This window comes from Danio rerio, chromosome 10, assembly GCF_049306965.1.
Source record: "Danio rerio strain Tuebingen ecotype United States chromosome 10, GRCz12tu, whole genome shotgun sequence".
Lineage (NCBI taxonomy): Eukaryota > Metazoa > Chordata > Actinopteri > Cypriniformes > Danionidae > Danio > Danio rerio.
In genome coordinates this window covers 31,342,501-31,359,133 of record NC_133185.1, presented here as the reverse complement: position 1 = coordinate 31,359,133, position 16,633 = coordinate 31,342,501, and the positions used below count along the sequence as shown (strand labels likewise).

Here is a 16,633-nt window from a genome sequence, read left to right as displayed (position 1 = left end):
CTATATGGCGGTCTGGGACATATAAGTTTCATTCAAAACAAATGAGAGAGAAATGGACTTACACCCACTCTGGACAAAATATAGACAAACAAATCTCCCAATGTCATAGTTCTTTTAGGATGTGCCTTGATTGCTTTCACATTTAAGAGAAGCCATATTGTTTATATGCTCTACTCGGAGCGAAAATTATCTTTTCCTGAATCGTGCCTTGGCAGCTCGGGGTCAGGGTGAACTGGACAGCTCTTCTGTGCTCAACACAATTCATTTTCTTTGCTATGGATTTATTATGCACCCCGTATTTCTTTTTGGCAGAGTAGCTGTGTTTATGTTCGCAGGTGCAGCTAGTGTTACATTCCCAACATTGAACTGCAGAAAACACTTTTCTTCACCTGTCGGATCAATTGTGTCCACTGTGGTGTTAAATTGTATTTTGTCCTAAAGACTAATCACATTTAATAAACCAAGCGTTGGAGCACATCTGGAGTGATGCTTGTAGAGGAAGCTACCTGGGGAACCACTTCCTGTAACACAAGATTATCCCCCTGGTGGGACTCGCGTTAAAAAGTGCCCTACCGGAAACAGGTTCCAGACTGACTACCTAAACTTAGAACACACAGACCCTTTTTGTAGTCTAGATGTTGAGCTGCCCATGTGTTTGATTAATCCTCTTTTTAATGCATAATAAACCATTTTCATTAAGGCAGACCAATTAGTGAAGTCGCTAAACAAACACGCTGGCAGTTTTATAAATGGTTTTAATCTCAAATATGAGTTGAAATCCCAGTCATGTGGACGCGGGGTGCCCGTACGCCTCATTTGTTTGAATTCTCACCCCATATGGCCTGTGGCTGCAGCTTTTTCTTCATTTCCTACACTCTGATTTTCCTACGTTGTGTTTTACAATATGTGATTTCTTTTGTCCACTTTTCCCATTAGCCTGTTTTTACATGCCTGTTTTTACATGACTCTAACATGCTTGGTTTAGAGTACACAATATTTTGTTGTTTATGATTTTCACTGTTTCAGATTATGCTTGATTAAACATCAGACTACACATCTTATGTCTAATTGGACAATCCATGACTGGATAATAGGGCTTGGCGATTTGGCCTAAAATCAAAATCACAGTTAATTGGATATTTTAACTCGATTATGATTAATTAAAGATTATTTAATTCATTTATTTTATATTTTTGCACTCATTTTTGCATTCAAGGATGCATTGCTTAATTTTAAAATAATTGAAGGAAACACTATCTACTACCTATGATTATTTATTGAACATCAACGCTAAACAACTGAAATTAAAGCACACGTTGCCTAAAACATGGCTCTTCGCGTCACCCACCCTCATCACCACTTCCAAAGTGACCACATGTGTTGCTGTGACATGTAGTTAAATTTTTTTGAGAGGTGTGTGGGCATGCAAAGGCTGTGCCGGTCTGTACGCCTGTGCTTGGCAGACGTTTAATATCAGAATAATATAATAAGTATAAATTAGCCTTAACAGAGTGGGGAAAAAATTTACCTGGAAGAATTTGATCGATTATGGGTTCTGAAATGTTTATTTTGAATGATTTTTTGATTAATCAACCAGCCCTACTGTATAAATGCTTTTTAAAAATATTTAGTTTGTACCCAGCAGACACACAACATCATAAGACGTTATTATATTATTACATTTAGGTTATTTTGACAGCCAATAATGATGTGAAATGACATTGATATTTGATTGGTTTAAGGTTGTGTTGGAAACTGACCAAAATCCATTGTCAAGCCAACATTCTAAACCAACGTCATATTGACGTCAAATACTGACAGTTATTCATCAGGTATGGCAACCAAAATCCAACATCTTATAGACGTCATATTGGAAACGTCCACACACAATATAAAGCTGTAACATCATTATATGCTGATATTTGGTTGATTTTAGGTTGGAGATTGAACATTGACGTCGGCCTGACTATTGGTTCTAACATCAACCTGATTTTCATTTCCAAACAAAATGCAATGTCCCACAACGTTGGGGTACAAGGTCAATCTGATCTCATGCTGACCTCTTGTGCCTGCTGGGTAGTTTAACAAACAGATAACACTTTTTTTTTTATAACTGGCTCATATAATTAAATGATCAGATGATTAAAAATAATAAAAATTGTTTAGTAATTTGTATTTTTTTTTAGAAATTTGATTAAATAAATGGTATGTAAATGCATTAAAAGTCTTTGCTTTTATTTAAAGCGCATTAAAATCTTAATGTAATAAAACTGTAAATGTAGTTTTTTAGATAATATTCTTGATATAGAACATTTATGCATTTACACTTTCATCCAAAAAGAAAAATAATTAATTAAGGAGAAAAGTGTATCCATAGTATATAATGAAAATGCAATTAAAAATGTACCATTTTTGTAATGTACAATTTTTAAGTAGTATACCAACTTTATTATGAAGCAAGCCAGGAAACAGGATATTTTTATATAAAACATAATTTTGATTTAATTTAATTTAATTTAATTTAATTTAATTTAATTTAATTTAATTTAATTTAATTTAATTTAATTTAATTTAATTTTTTATTTTATTTTATTTTATTTTATTTTATTTGTTACAACATTTAAAACAAATTTTTGCTTTACTGCAATTTTTTTTTATTTGTGGCAAAATTGTACAGAGAATTAAGTATTTCAGAGAACAGTGCTCCTGATTTCCCAACGCTATCTCACGGCAATGCATAGTTTTTTGATTTAGAGGCTAATTCTTATGAAAATGTACAATCTTATTAAAACAATTTATTGTGATTTGCCTAACCCCAATGATGGTGGGATTTGGTGACACAAATCCTTTTAAAATGTATACATTTTCGAACGACTGAACTCGTTCGAATTCGCACGAATTAGCCACTAAACTGACAAACCGTAAAATAGTTACGCTTCTTCATGTGATCAGGCTGGATTATCGGTATTCTCATGACTCTATCATTCCTTTATCTTTAATTCCATTTGATTCCCCAACCATACCTTCATTTTTTTCCATATTTTTTGCACACGCACACATTGTTTGCATTTCCAGCTACTCTTGTGGCAGTTGGACCTTCACTCATTTGCGATCCTGATCTCCACTTCTGTTGTCCCAGAGCAAAAGCAGAGCAGCTGTAGCTGTATCTGGTGACACCGTGTTGAGACTGGCAGACTCAGAGCTTTCAGAGGGCAGTGGTGCTGTTTAACATCGGCTAATTGAATTTCATGATGTGTTGAGATGACTATTACTATGTATGAATCCTTAGGGTCCAGAACGTTGCTGTTGGAGAGTTGCTTCATGGGACAGCAGGTGGTTGATGGCTTTAAAGGTGATGATTTCTTTGGGCGGCGAGGTCAGATTTGGGGATAATTTTCCCAGAGTGTCATATTTGATATAATAAGAGATAAAGATGAAAAGTAGAGTCATGACTGTAGGTTCGTGGAGAAGGACATCTGGTCTATATCTGGGTTCTCGTGAGATATTACATTATAATCGAGAACTCAAGACATAAAGCTGTCATCTGAGAGAACAAACAAACACGCCAGTAACAGGATACACGAGTTTGTTTTGCATCTCAACAATGTAAATCTGTGCAAACACTCATTTTTCCATTGTTCATTTGTCTTAATGTTATAATAGTTCTTGTGACAAAGTCTGAAACGTAGACAACCACAATTTTCCACTGTTGTGTCTTGGCCTTTCTGTGTCTCACAAGTGCAATTCTTTGTGGTCAAAAAGATATTTCAGATCAGTTGTTAAAGGGTTGAGAGCATATCAGAGCAGGTCATTGATGATGATTTAGAGGAGTCAAAACTATTGTACAATAAATTTGAATTTAAAACTGCTGTTGTGGTTTTGTTTTGTTTTTTTCCGTAGTGGTTATTAATAGTTTAACTTTTTTAGTTTACAGTCATCTAGTAATGCCACTGTCATGTTTTTATGTCTATAGTTTTAATAATTAAAAAAAAAAAATTTAGCTTTTAGTTATTTTAGTTATTTTATATTTAAGTTAAATCCGTGATGTTTTTTCTTTGTTTGTGATTTTTTATTATTTTGCTGAAATACAAAAAGTTTAGTTATGCCTTCACTCTTCAGTTAATGTTTTTTTTAATTTAAGGGGAAAAAATGCCTTGTTTAGTTCATTGATTTAGTTTTAGTTGAACATTTTTGTTTGGGTATAGAAATAGCATTTAGGACTAGTAAAGAGACTAGTAATAAACTTTTTATTGAATGATTAAATACTTGAATATTAAATACTCCTGGACCAAGATCACTGAAAAAGGAGGGGTTGTTGTGTACAGTCAGCACTGGCAGACTAAAAAATAATAAATAAATAAATAAATAAATAAATAAATAAATAAATAAATAAATAAATAAATAAATAAATAAATAAATAAATAAAATTACATAAAAAATATAAAATAAAAAAAAAATATATAAAATATAAAATGAAAATATATATAAAAAAATGAAAATAAAATAAAATAAAATAAAAAATAAAATGCTGATAATAATACTGCTAATAAAACTAGAGGACACTGATAAACATGAAATTTTAATATCCTTAAAGTGATACTTTCAAAATCTTTTTTCTTCTCTCTGTCATACTGACTTTATTTCTTTTTTCTGCAGAAAACAATACACAATAATTTAAATACATTTAAATAGAATTTTCATTTTTGCATCAATTTTGCCTATAAGTCTTCAGCAAACAGCCCTCAATCTCTTCCCCTCCTGCTTGCTTCTCTAGCTCGGATCTGCTTAGCCAGTGTTGATATCAGTGCAGCGCAGCATGGGGGCAAAAATGCTCACAGTCAAAGGGCCTAATGAGGCTCGAAATAAAGAGATTACAGTTTAGTGAAAGAACAAATCAGAAAAGTTGACTAGAGATGGGTCATTGCACATTGCACCTGTTTTGATTTCACACGTACAAAGAAACACACTTTTACTTTTTTCAGTATATCTCACTCCTTCTCAAACTTTACTGACAACTCCAGACTACTGCCTCCTCCTTTCAAATATTGTGTCCGTCCTCCAAAATAAGCAGGCTATCCCTCCCTTTCCCTTCAAAGGCCTTGGCTGAATGAAATTTAATTACAAGGCTACTGTGCGCACCAAACGCGGCCAGTAATAATACCTGCTAAACTGATTTAATGAACAGGTTGAGGCGAACAGTTCATTAAAGCCTGCGGACCTTGAACCACAATGTGTTGGCAATAATCTCTTCTGCTTTCATTTGATGTACTTTTTATGGTTATAAATAGTTGGCTTTAGATATATCATATTGCAACATGAAAGTAAGATATTTTCTTTGTGTCTACAAGACAATCGATTCATTAGCTGCTATAGGCACAAATATGCAGTAAACAAACTACATAATATGTAAGAATCACATTTTTATTGTGTCTGGGATGTTTATTATCAGTACTGTATATTGCTGTAATGTATTGCTTGCAATCTAAGAATGAATAAATAAATAAAAACTTTGATGTGAGTTGTCAGTTGCGTGTCACAAATGTGAGTAAAAGCAATACATTTCTGGCTGTTGTTCATTTAATGGCCACTTGTGTTGCTAATAGTTTTCTGAATTCTACATGTAGCCCTTTTGAATAATGATACGTTTCTGATTAGGATGGAGATCAAACTCAAAGAATTGAGGCTGAGAGATAAAAATGCATCATCAATAGTGATATTGTTCTTGAATGATTAGTTTATTTTGAATGAATCTTTTGTATGACTCGAGAACGATGAGTCCTCTTGGGGAGTGATTCGTTCATTTGCACATGCGCACATTTATGCTGGTGGAGTAGAAGATTAATACCTTTTTTGAGTTTGTTCATCGTGTGAAGGACCGAAACCAATCATAAGCAGTCAGAGCCAGAAAAAGATTTGATCTGTTCACTTCTTGAGTTCTTGGGTTTTAAGTCATCTATTTTTACATGTTGTCTTGTGATGAACGAATGACTCAAAAGATGAACTAATAATTGGTCCTTTCGGCTCAGACTATGTGCTTTGTTTAATTTTATATGGGACTGTCTGTGTGACACGTGAACTCAAATTTGAAGACCCGTCAGAAGAGATGACCTATAATCATAGACAAACAACCAGGTAGACAATAAAAGATTATTTTAGTGTGATTAACATTTGGTGTAGTTGTAGATGAGTTTGGATGCAACTTGAATTATTTTAATAATATTTAAGGCAAAATGAATGAAATGACTCAAAAAGATTTAACCTTGCTGAACGAGACTCAAAGGTCCGAGTCGGTAAAATGATCTGAACTTCCCATCACTAATCATCAAAGAAACTTGAGCAAGATATTTAAGCCCATAGCCCATTTAAATGATTATGATAAGAAACATCAGTTTTCAATATCAAGCAAGATCTCAAAGTATCTACGAAATCTTTTTAGCTACAAAAAATTTATCTCATTACACCGGAGGCTGATAATGGCCAAAACCTCTCACATTCAAGTTACGAATTACTGCACCTGCTATTATGATATATTTTTTTGGCTGATTTATTTATTTATTTTTGGACAGGACAGTAGTGTTTTTCACAAAAAAAATTTTGAAAAATAAAAATTTAAATGACTTTCAAGCAAGATGCACATTATGTCGAATGTAGTGTTGTTCACGAAGATATTAGCTGAAGTTCCAATAAACAGGTCTCTCTCTCTATATATAAAGTGCCATTAATTATGGAGATTCTAACCCATCTGTGTTTTTGCAGACTGTCAGGCACCCAGATTATCCTTCCAACACACCCAATAATCTTGCTTTCACCCTGGTGGTCTTTTCTCTGACCTCCATCCTCTTCTGGTTGATTCTCTGCCAGCCTGCCTTTGTGAAATCTCGCCACTTTCTGCCACTCATCAAACCCTCTGGCCTTCGCCCTCATTCGCGGGACGGTTATTTCCCTCCATGTGCTCCCATTACATAATGTCCTGTCAGTATTTTTAAAGTTTGTTTGCATTACGTTTAAGAGGCTGTACATTAACCTGAGGTTTTTTGTTTGATGGGAAAGGGAGCTTACTGCATTTTTCCAAACCTCATGCTGAGTTGATTAATCTACCCTTGGCAGGGTTTGGGTAAACTTGTTTGAGTTGGCATTCGAGCTCGGTTCTGCGAGATTTAACTTCGTGGAACAGACCCTACCCACCGAGGGGAAAGATACGGAGGTGCTTCCACTCAGAATTCACACGTTGTGCCTGTTTGATTCTCCTTGAGCTGTCAAACTTGCTCGGAGTGACTTACAATCATGGTTTGCTATTCCAGCCAGATCAACTTTTAGGTATTGATTTACCACTGATTCCTGTCCAGACGAGCTTCTTCATAAAGCATAGAAATGTTTGGAAACTCTGTTAGTTTTTCAGCTGATGAGCTGAAAAGTGTTTAGAGTGCTTTTCATTCTGGCTACAATAGCTTTTCAGTTCTACTGTGGCCAATAAAGTTTTTGGACTGCTTGTGCAGCCGTACCAATTTGTGTGTAATGCATTAACTTTACTTAGGGTGCTTTCACACCTACACTTTTGTTTCGGAACGTATCTCGTTTGCCCAGTTAGCGCGGTTCGATTGGCATATGTGAACAGGGCAATCGCGCTCTGTTCCGCGCCAAAGTAATCGCTCCGAGATCGCTTGAATGAGGTGGTCTCGGCTCGATTGAATCGAACCCTGGAGCGGTTCGATTGCAGTGAGAAAGCGATCCGATCCGAGCGCGGTTATATCACAGTGTTTTATGGATATGTAATAGGCTTACGGCTACATTAAGAGAGAATTATGAGTAGGGCCGGAAGTTTCGCGAGTCTCCGGATGCCCGCAAACGAGTGATGATCTCCCGGTAATCTCGCGTCTCTCTCCCAGTCCTCAAATAGGCATCGTCGCGCACCCTTCTCACCCCTCCCCACCGTGTCTCTCCTCAGACACGTCACGCGCGCGCACCCTGTCAATCACCACCAAACCACCACCTCTCCTGACAGCTGAGCGGGACGCTGCAAAATAAACTCTGACACTCTGACCAATGTAAGGAGAGTTTACTCGCACGTGACTTGTTTTAGCTCTTTTGGTCCGATTAGAAACTTTGCAGTGTGAAAGCGAACCGCTCCAAGAGCAAAGAGCAACAATGTAACAATTTTAATCTCTGTTTCGGAACAACTGAATCGATTCACAGGTGTGAAAGCACCCTTACTCAGAGTGGTGTGACACAAATGTTACAATGTGTCTCCTATCCTTCTGTTCAAAGCCGTTTCAGTTGGCATGGGCCCTTCTTTTCCAGTCCACGTTAGTTTCAGATCAAGAAAAGACGGCCTCTGTAGGCCTATTGAAAATACCTTGGGCTGCAGAGCCTGGAAAAATAAGATTGTCGACCTCACGTCTCTGTCAGTCTGATCAAACTCGTGGGGGATTCTTAAAAGTATTATAGTCAATAGGGGAAAGCAATCCAGAAGCTGCTTTTGGTCTGTGTGCGCCAGGCTTTTTGTCTGCTGTCACTCATGGCCTGGAAGCTATATTCACTTCTAACCGAGTGGTTCATACCGCTGTGGCGACCCCTAATTAATAAAGGGACTAAGCCATAAAGAAAATGAATGAATGAATGAATGAATGAATGAACTTGCTAACTGCAGTTGAGTGACTTTGTATAATTATCTTTGAACGTGGTGTTTTCAAACGCTGATATTGTTTAATAGGTATTATATTTGATTAAACCTCACTTTGAGAAATAGGTTCTAGTGTAATATCAATGAAATTCAGGCATACTTCATAACCTATGGCATTAAGTTCAGTTGCTTCACTGCTATTAATGTAACCTCTAAGGCCTGTTGGATTGAAACTATCTACTGTAAACTTGAAATGACAAAACAAATATGAGCAGAAAAAAGAGGGGGCCCAGAGCAGTAGCCTACTGTGTGTATAGGGCCCTTTTTTTTCTTTCTTTTGTGCTCGTATGCCATACGTTTACTGTCGACGGGCATTGCTTGGGATTCCTGATGGTAGAAATCACATTCCTAAGATGTGTTGCTTACGTCATGCCAGTTTAGGATCACTGATTATGACACTGCCACACAAAAGCAAAGTGCAGTAACTAAACAGTCAGTCCAATATTTTTTGGGTAAAGTTGTAGAAGTGGTTTTCAACTTTGTCTTCGGATGGCAGGATAGCTTATTGTCTTAGTCATGCTGGATCACAAGTTAACAACAGTCATAGAGTAAAATGTCTATTGAATTCAGACATAGTATTTGGCTTACTGTATGTACTGTTTTTTGCCTAGTAGTATGGAGGTACGGATGGTATGCATATTCGGACAAAGGGATGATCCCATTATGTTGAAAGAAATTTTACCGTTTGTGGTCCTGTGGAGATAACGATTGTCTCCTACACTCCAGGTGATGATTTTGACCTTGGTTCAACAGCTGTCTACGGTGTGCTGAACCATTCATCATTTTTCCAGTTGCACGCACCGCTCTCGAGTTCAAGTGTTTTGCCTCAGGATGAGTTTTCCCCTGGAATGCAGTGCTCTCTATGCTCGCATGTAGAAAGCGGATATGAGGGTGCTCCGTGATTGCAGTAGAACTTGACCGGATCATCTGGCTCAACCTGCTTCACCTGCAAGCAGAGATCTCTGAGTGCTAATAAAGAGTCTTACATCCTTTAAAATCGAGTGTAGATGTTGCTTATTCCTCCTTTTTTTTCTAGAGGTAGATGGGCCAGTGCTGATCAAACAACACATCTGATAAGATCTTTGGACTCTTAAACATTCCCTAAAAGCTCTCAGCTGTAGTCCACAAAGGCTGTGCCCTTATTGGAAGGTTTTCAAACTAATCAATTCATATACATGAATCAAACACGGATCGTTCAGGTCCAGGTGCTAAAAAATAGCAGCAGTGTGTCCTTGGATAACCCTGATTTTGCCAGATGGTTGTCCCTGAAATGTTTAAGTGTGCACTCGTCTTATAAGAGATCTTAGGAGTGGAAGTACAGGAAAGTGATATATGATGTAGTTCAAGGCAACTGTTTATGAGAGATGTCGATTTGGGAGTTTTGTTTTGGTTGGCTGTTTACACTTTCGTACAGTTTGTACATGCACTTACGTGCATAAATTACAACCCCATTATCGGCAAAGTTGGATGCGTTCGCTACAGGAAAAAATAGCTATAAATCAGAGAATCTGGGAGGCTTTCACTATAGCAGTCTAGATTCTCTGGGTCAGTGACATTTACAGTAAGAATGTCTATAATAAAAAAGGATAATCTTTAAAAATTTTGTTAAAACACATGCAGAGTATATAGAATTACACTCATAGTATGGTTTCATGTTGTTTTAAATAATCATCAGGGCTCAATCGCGACAATTTTGGTCACATATTTTATCTATGCGACTTCAAAATATATTTGGGAGCATTTGTGTGTGTGCATAAAATTGTTGCCATGCGACCGGCTTTCACTGCAAAATGTTCACCGCATACACGTATTAAGGAGGCATTCACGCAGAATGTATCTTTGCACCTAAAACATGAAATGCAGTGCTTAGGAATGGTTAAAACGGCCTCGCCCTCAAACTTTTCTGATTGGTACACTGCTCTAGAACAGAATGCGAATGGATTGGTTAATTTCAGCTGTCAATCACTCAGTCAATGCCTTCAGCCTTCAGATGACTGGGAGCAACAGCCATGAAAATGTAAAGTGCTGAAGATAAGAGAATGAAAACAACAGTGACATTTTAATAAATGCTTTATTTTAATTTATTAATTAAAATGTTGAATATTGTCCAATCATTGAATAATTGTTGTATTTTTTCAAATGTATTAAAACAAATATGTCATGTTTTTTCTGATACATATTTAGTTTCTAATCCCCCAAAAAGTAAAATGTATTTTTTGTTTAAGTTTGTTAACCACTCATGACGTTTCTTGCAAATTTCAAATTAAAATCTCTGATATGTTTTTTCAGTTGTATTTGAATGTTATTGTTATTTTTACACAACACCAATATTTGAAATGAAGAAGAGAGGAGAAATCAATTTTTCGCTGGGGAAACCCAGATATCCAATCAGGCCTGGGCCGGTATATGATTCTGACGGTATGACAATCTTGGATATAAATATTACAGTTTAACGGTATTGCGATCGCTGCTCTAAAATATTTTCTTTTTAAATGTCTGGGTAAAAAACTAAAACTTTTAATAACAATATAGTTTATTTTAAGAAACCGTTTAAATAGTTTAGAACAATAAACATGTCAGGCTAAACAATTCAAATCAATCATTGATGTCTGCTGTCTTCATTAGTTTCAAAAACACAGATTCCTTTACAATTTAAAATGGCATCTGTGGATATCTTTTCTGCTGGAGATACACACACACACACACACACACACACACACACACACACACACACACGCACAAGAAAAAAAAACAAAGACAAAAAAATCTTACACATATCCTAGGATTGGTATAGTATACAATTTTAAAGCCTTGACTTTTCGGTTATTGGTTATCATCCCATGCCTATATCCAATTACAGCACATGAAAACATTTGCTTTTAAAATGCCCTAAATTTAGACAAAATGTTCTCAAACCTTTATAAAACAAAACAAAAAATATATATATATATTTTACCCAAACCCACACCTAATAAATCCAGTTCACCCAGAGAAACTAGGAATTTTGAAGTGCTCTCTTTTTTTTTCCAAAGCAGTGTATAGATATATAAATGTGTGTGAGTGTGTGTGTGATATAGAGAGAAAAAGGAGGGAGATGTCAGCATGTGGTGTGAGTTATTAGCAAGGAATTGTGCCAGTAGTCATGGTTACCCTGACAGTCGGACGGCAGGAGGAGGGAGGTGGTATGTGTGTGTTTGTACTCTTGTGTGTGTGTGTGTGTGTGTGTGTGTGTTGGTACGGTTTGGTGTGTAGGGGGTAGTAATTTGCTTTCGCTGATGGCCTGGTTGGCAATGCTCCCTTTTGTCCTTTTTTAGACATTTGTGTGTTTTATGCTTTTTTAAGTGTGTGTCTGCAGGTCTGCTTTTTGTCTGCCCAGACTCCCCTCAAGGACATGAGAAGTGGGTTAATAAATTCTAAGTAGGTAGGTAAAAACTTGCGCCCAAATACGCAACGATAAATAGTTTTCATTGTGGAAACAAAACCACTCCCTTCCAGCCAGCATATCTTGTTGGCCACGCTGCTATCTGGAAAACTACACACTCTTATCGGAGCGGCCGAGCCAGAGAATTACATGACAAAAGAGAGTAAAATGGAAGCAGACAGTCTGTGGGCAGCGAGCCGTGCTGGTATCACACTGGTAAAGAATAACACTGCCTTCCCCAGAGATCTCCTCTCTGGCAGAACAAAGAGCTGTCCCTTCCTCCAGAGCCGGACGCCTTTCCACTGCCCATCATCTGTCGCTCCTGGTTTGAGTGTGGATTTACAGAAAAAAAAGCCTTAATAGATCTTTCGCTCCAATGTGAAGCATTTAAACATGCAATTGTGTCCGAGTAATCATTTTATGGTGTTAAAATAATAGTTCCTCTGAGTCACCTTTTGGCTGGTTTGCATGCGGATATTCTTTGAATCTTATTCTGCAATGGATTGTCATCATTTTGATTGGTGTCATGTTATTGTACCTTTGTAGAAACCCAAGCAGAGCCTATAATTAACATTTTGCTAAATTTACAATAGATGTTCATTCATAATATATTTTATTTATAATATTAATATAATTTTCTTGTTACTTTTTATATTTTGCTGGTCAAACATCAATCCTGATTTATCCCAGTGTGTGTACTGTGCATATTTATTATGCATATTATACATTTAGTTATAAAATATGTGGATATGATGTCAAATATGTGTATATGATACAAATTATATATAAATATAAATGTGATCAATCTTTCACCAGCACTAATATATATTTATGCAATATCTATCCACTTTCTGTATATAATTGTAGAGATTATCTGTACTCTCTAAATCCGTACACAGACTTTAAAAACATTTTACAAGATTGTAAATAAAATAATTGGATTATTCTTAAGGCTAGATTTGTCTTTTCGCTTCAAAATGTCAAGTTGAATTCAATGTGTCAATTATTAAGTTCTTTGTAATAATTTTGTCAAATTTACTGACAATTGTGCGCAAGAACAGTTTGAAGTAGTATATATACAGATGGTAAACTACAATAATTAAATGACAATATTTAGCTATGACGTATGTGCATTTTAGGTATTTAGTGTTGTATTTATTTATTGTTTATTGTTATTAATTGATTGTTATAGCCTGTACTGTAAGAAGGTCTGTATTGTACATTTTTCATACTGTATTTTCTTTTTTATTATAATAATAATAGTAATAATAACAATAACAACAACAACAACAACAACAACAACAATACTAATAATAATAATAATAAACTTGAAAGAAGTGCTTAATTTTAACCAAAAGTTTCTGTTGCTGTATTTAAAACTAAGATAAAGGAATCAGATATTATTTGGTTTAAAGTGATATTATGAATTTTAAAATTTTAAAATTTTGAAAGTTATACTGTTATTCCACACCAACTGAACATATACTGCTCTTTTTTTGTTTGTTTGTTTGTTTGTTTTACCTTTGAAAAATATAAATCACATTAAGTTTGAATGTTTATTACTGACACTGAAAAATGTTATCTCCTTAGAATTGAGAAGCTTTTGTGGTTTATTTTGATGATCCATTTGAGTATTAGTAGACTGTCTGCATAATGTGCTGATACTGCTCCTTCAACAGACATTTAACTAACTATAAGAAACTTTGCTAGTACATGTCAACTTACACTAACCCAAACCCCAACCTAACAGTCTGCTTATAATCTAATGAGAATTAGTTGGCATGTAGATGCAATGTAACTTACTGTGAATTCAACAAACGGACCATTAAAATAAAGTGTGACCACTTTTGTTGTCTATCTTCAAGTAAAATAAAAATATATAATACAATGTTACCAATCCAAATGAAGAAGTCGTATTACTCAAAATTCCAAAATATGGACTCAAATTTCAAGGCCTCAATTGTCAAATGTTTTTTTTTTTTTTTTACTTATTTGTTATCTACAAAAGGTCATCTTGCTCATGCACAAATATGTTGATGTGTCTTTTAAAACCCATAATGGTCAGCCACTGCTATCCAGCACCTCTAACTTCTCCCGTTTATATATATCTGTAATGTTATTCTGCAAATCTCGCCGGTCATCACTCATAGCCGCCCCCAGAGTCATTAACACTGGTCTCCTGCATGCGTTTTCACTGTATCAAGGTCATATTAAAACAGTTCTGTGCTACACCTTCCTCCCCCAACGTGCCTTTTTGGTTGTCTTTTAACTAAAAACAGGCTGTCATTTTATTGCATAGTATCAGTTGAGAATCTTTACTATTCTAAATTGGGAGTTTGTTGTAGCTCCGCACAGAAAACATGACGTCTGTTCTTGTGCAGTGGTTTGTAAGGGTGGTGAAGCGTAGTGTCTGAACTGATGTCTGCTGTCTGCAAACCAGTTGTGTATGAACGATTGGGGGAAAGAAAAAGGAATAAATGGGACTGAGCTAGGTTTGGCAACCTTGTTACTGTGGTAACAGACACCCCTTGGGATGGCAGGTGTGGGAAAAGAAAACTGACGCAAGAACAGGACAATCAGAATCTGGCATTAAAGGCGTTTACATTTCTGCAATTTTATAATGTATTATATAAAAAATATATGAAATAAGTTTCTTTCAAATACTATTTTACTGCCATTATTTTTTCATGTTAAAGCGGGCTCAGCCATTGGAACTTTATTGGCTTAGACTTCCAGTCTCACTCACTTCTATAGATTTTTAACCACTAAAAACAGCTTGATATTCTGCTTTATGTTGCAAATTTGTAATTTCATTCATTCATTCATTCATTCATTCATTCAATCATTTATTTTCTTTTCGGCTTAGTCCCTTTATTAATCCAGGATCACCACAGCGGAATGAACCGCCAACTTATCCAGCACATGTTTTACTCAACGGATGCCCTTCCAGCTGCAACCTGTCACTGAGAAACACTCATACCCACTCATTCACACACATACACTACGGACAATTTAACTTACCCAATTTCCCTATACCACATGTCTTTAGACCTGGAGGAAACCCACACGAACAAGGGGAGAACATGCAAACTCCAACTAGCCCAGCTCGAACTCTGGGCTCGTACCAATGGCACTCTTGCTGTGAAGCAAACGTGCTACTCACTGCGCCACAGCGTCGCCCACTTGTAATTTCTTATATTATTATTTTTATGTACAATCATAAACTCCATTGTCTTCACAAAAAAAAAAACTTCCACATGAATATTAATAATAATAATAATAATAATAATAATAATAATAATAATAATAATTAAGAATAAGGTGAATTGAACCATTTTAAATTAAAAACAAGAACAAAATTTTTTACAATTTTTTTATTTTTATATTTATATTATTCATACTTTGAGAAGTACATTCACCTATGCAATCATAATAAGAGTTTACTTTGTGTTGATCCTTTTTTGAGGCTTTTTATAGTTAGATTCTATAATAAAATGGTAAAATGCTTAGCAGGTGTCTTTCAGAGCAGCTCTGGACTGAACTTCCTGTGTATTTCCTCATTCAGTATTCACACACACCACATTGTGGTTTGACTAGATATACAGCACCACTTTTAGTGTATTTACCAAAATAAAAATGTATCTGTATGTTTATATTTGCATGTGCATGATATTTAATTACTCCTTAAACTTCATATTACATGATGCCATTTCTAAGGATTCTGGTTGTTTATAATGTATCCATTCAATAATTTTCCTTCAGCTTTGCCCCTTTATTCATCAGTGGAATGAACCAACAACTCATCCAGCATATGTTTTCCACAGCGGATGCTCTTCCAGTTGCAACCCAGTTGACACATACATTGTGGCCAATTTAGTTTATTCAATTCACCTCTAGGACATGTCTTTGGACTGTGGGGGAAACCGGAGCAATCGGAGGAAACCCACGCGAACATGTGGAGAACATGCAAACTCTACACAGAAATGCCAACTGATGCAGCTGAGGCTCGAACCAGTAACCTTCTTGGTGTGAGGCGGTTGTGCTAACCCCTGAGCCATCGTGTTTATAATAGACATTAATGCAAAAAAAAAACACTCACAAAAAAACTCTGTTATCAGCTCCGCTCTTTGATCCTGCTTGTGGTGTATTCAAAACCCTGTAGAAATTGTTTGACAAACTGAAGGAACCTATAAACCCATTTTTATTTACCACAAGGGAAATTAGTCTTAATCCTCGGCAGCCTTATTTCCCACTATATGAAACCTTAAGTAGGGCTTGATGTACACAGATGTAAACCATTACACACCGCTAAAGAGAGAGCAAATCACTCCAGCACAACCTGCTTTCTAAAATCACTGAAGTTTGATTTTCCTGTGGTGTAATGGACTAAAAAATATCACAAATTTTTCTGGTATATATTTCAATAATGAAGTAATGGCAATTCATATGTATCCACTGAGTGACAAATGTATGTACAGTTGAAGTCAGAATTATTAGCCCCCCTTTGATTTTTTTCTTTTTTTAGATATATC

The 16,633-nt window shown here is 35.8% G+C and overlaps 1 protein-coding gene and 1 long non-coding RNA gene across 2 annotated transcripts in view; one reads left to right on the top strand and one right to left on the bottom strand.

Annotated features, from left to right (window-relative positions):
- dchs1b (dachsous cadherin-related 1b) overlaps positions 1-16,633 on the top strand; it is a 151,897-nt gene that overhangs the window by 25,866 nt on the left and 109,398 nt on the right. The gene's annotated exons all lie outside the window — the stretch shown is intronic.
- On the bottom strand, positions 4,596-11,602 carry LOC141376384 (uncharacterized). Its single transcript, XR_012386367.1, has 3 exons — positions 8,206-11,602; positions 5,883-7,529; positions 4,596-5,822 (listed from the first exon to the last, which is right to left on the bottom strand). It is a non-coding gene; the product is annotated as an uncharacterized lncRNA (long non-coding RNA).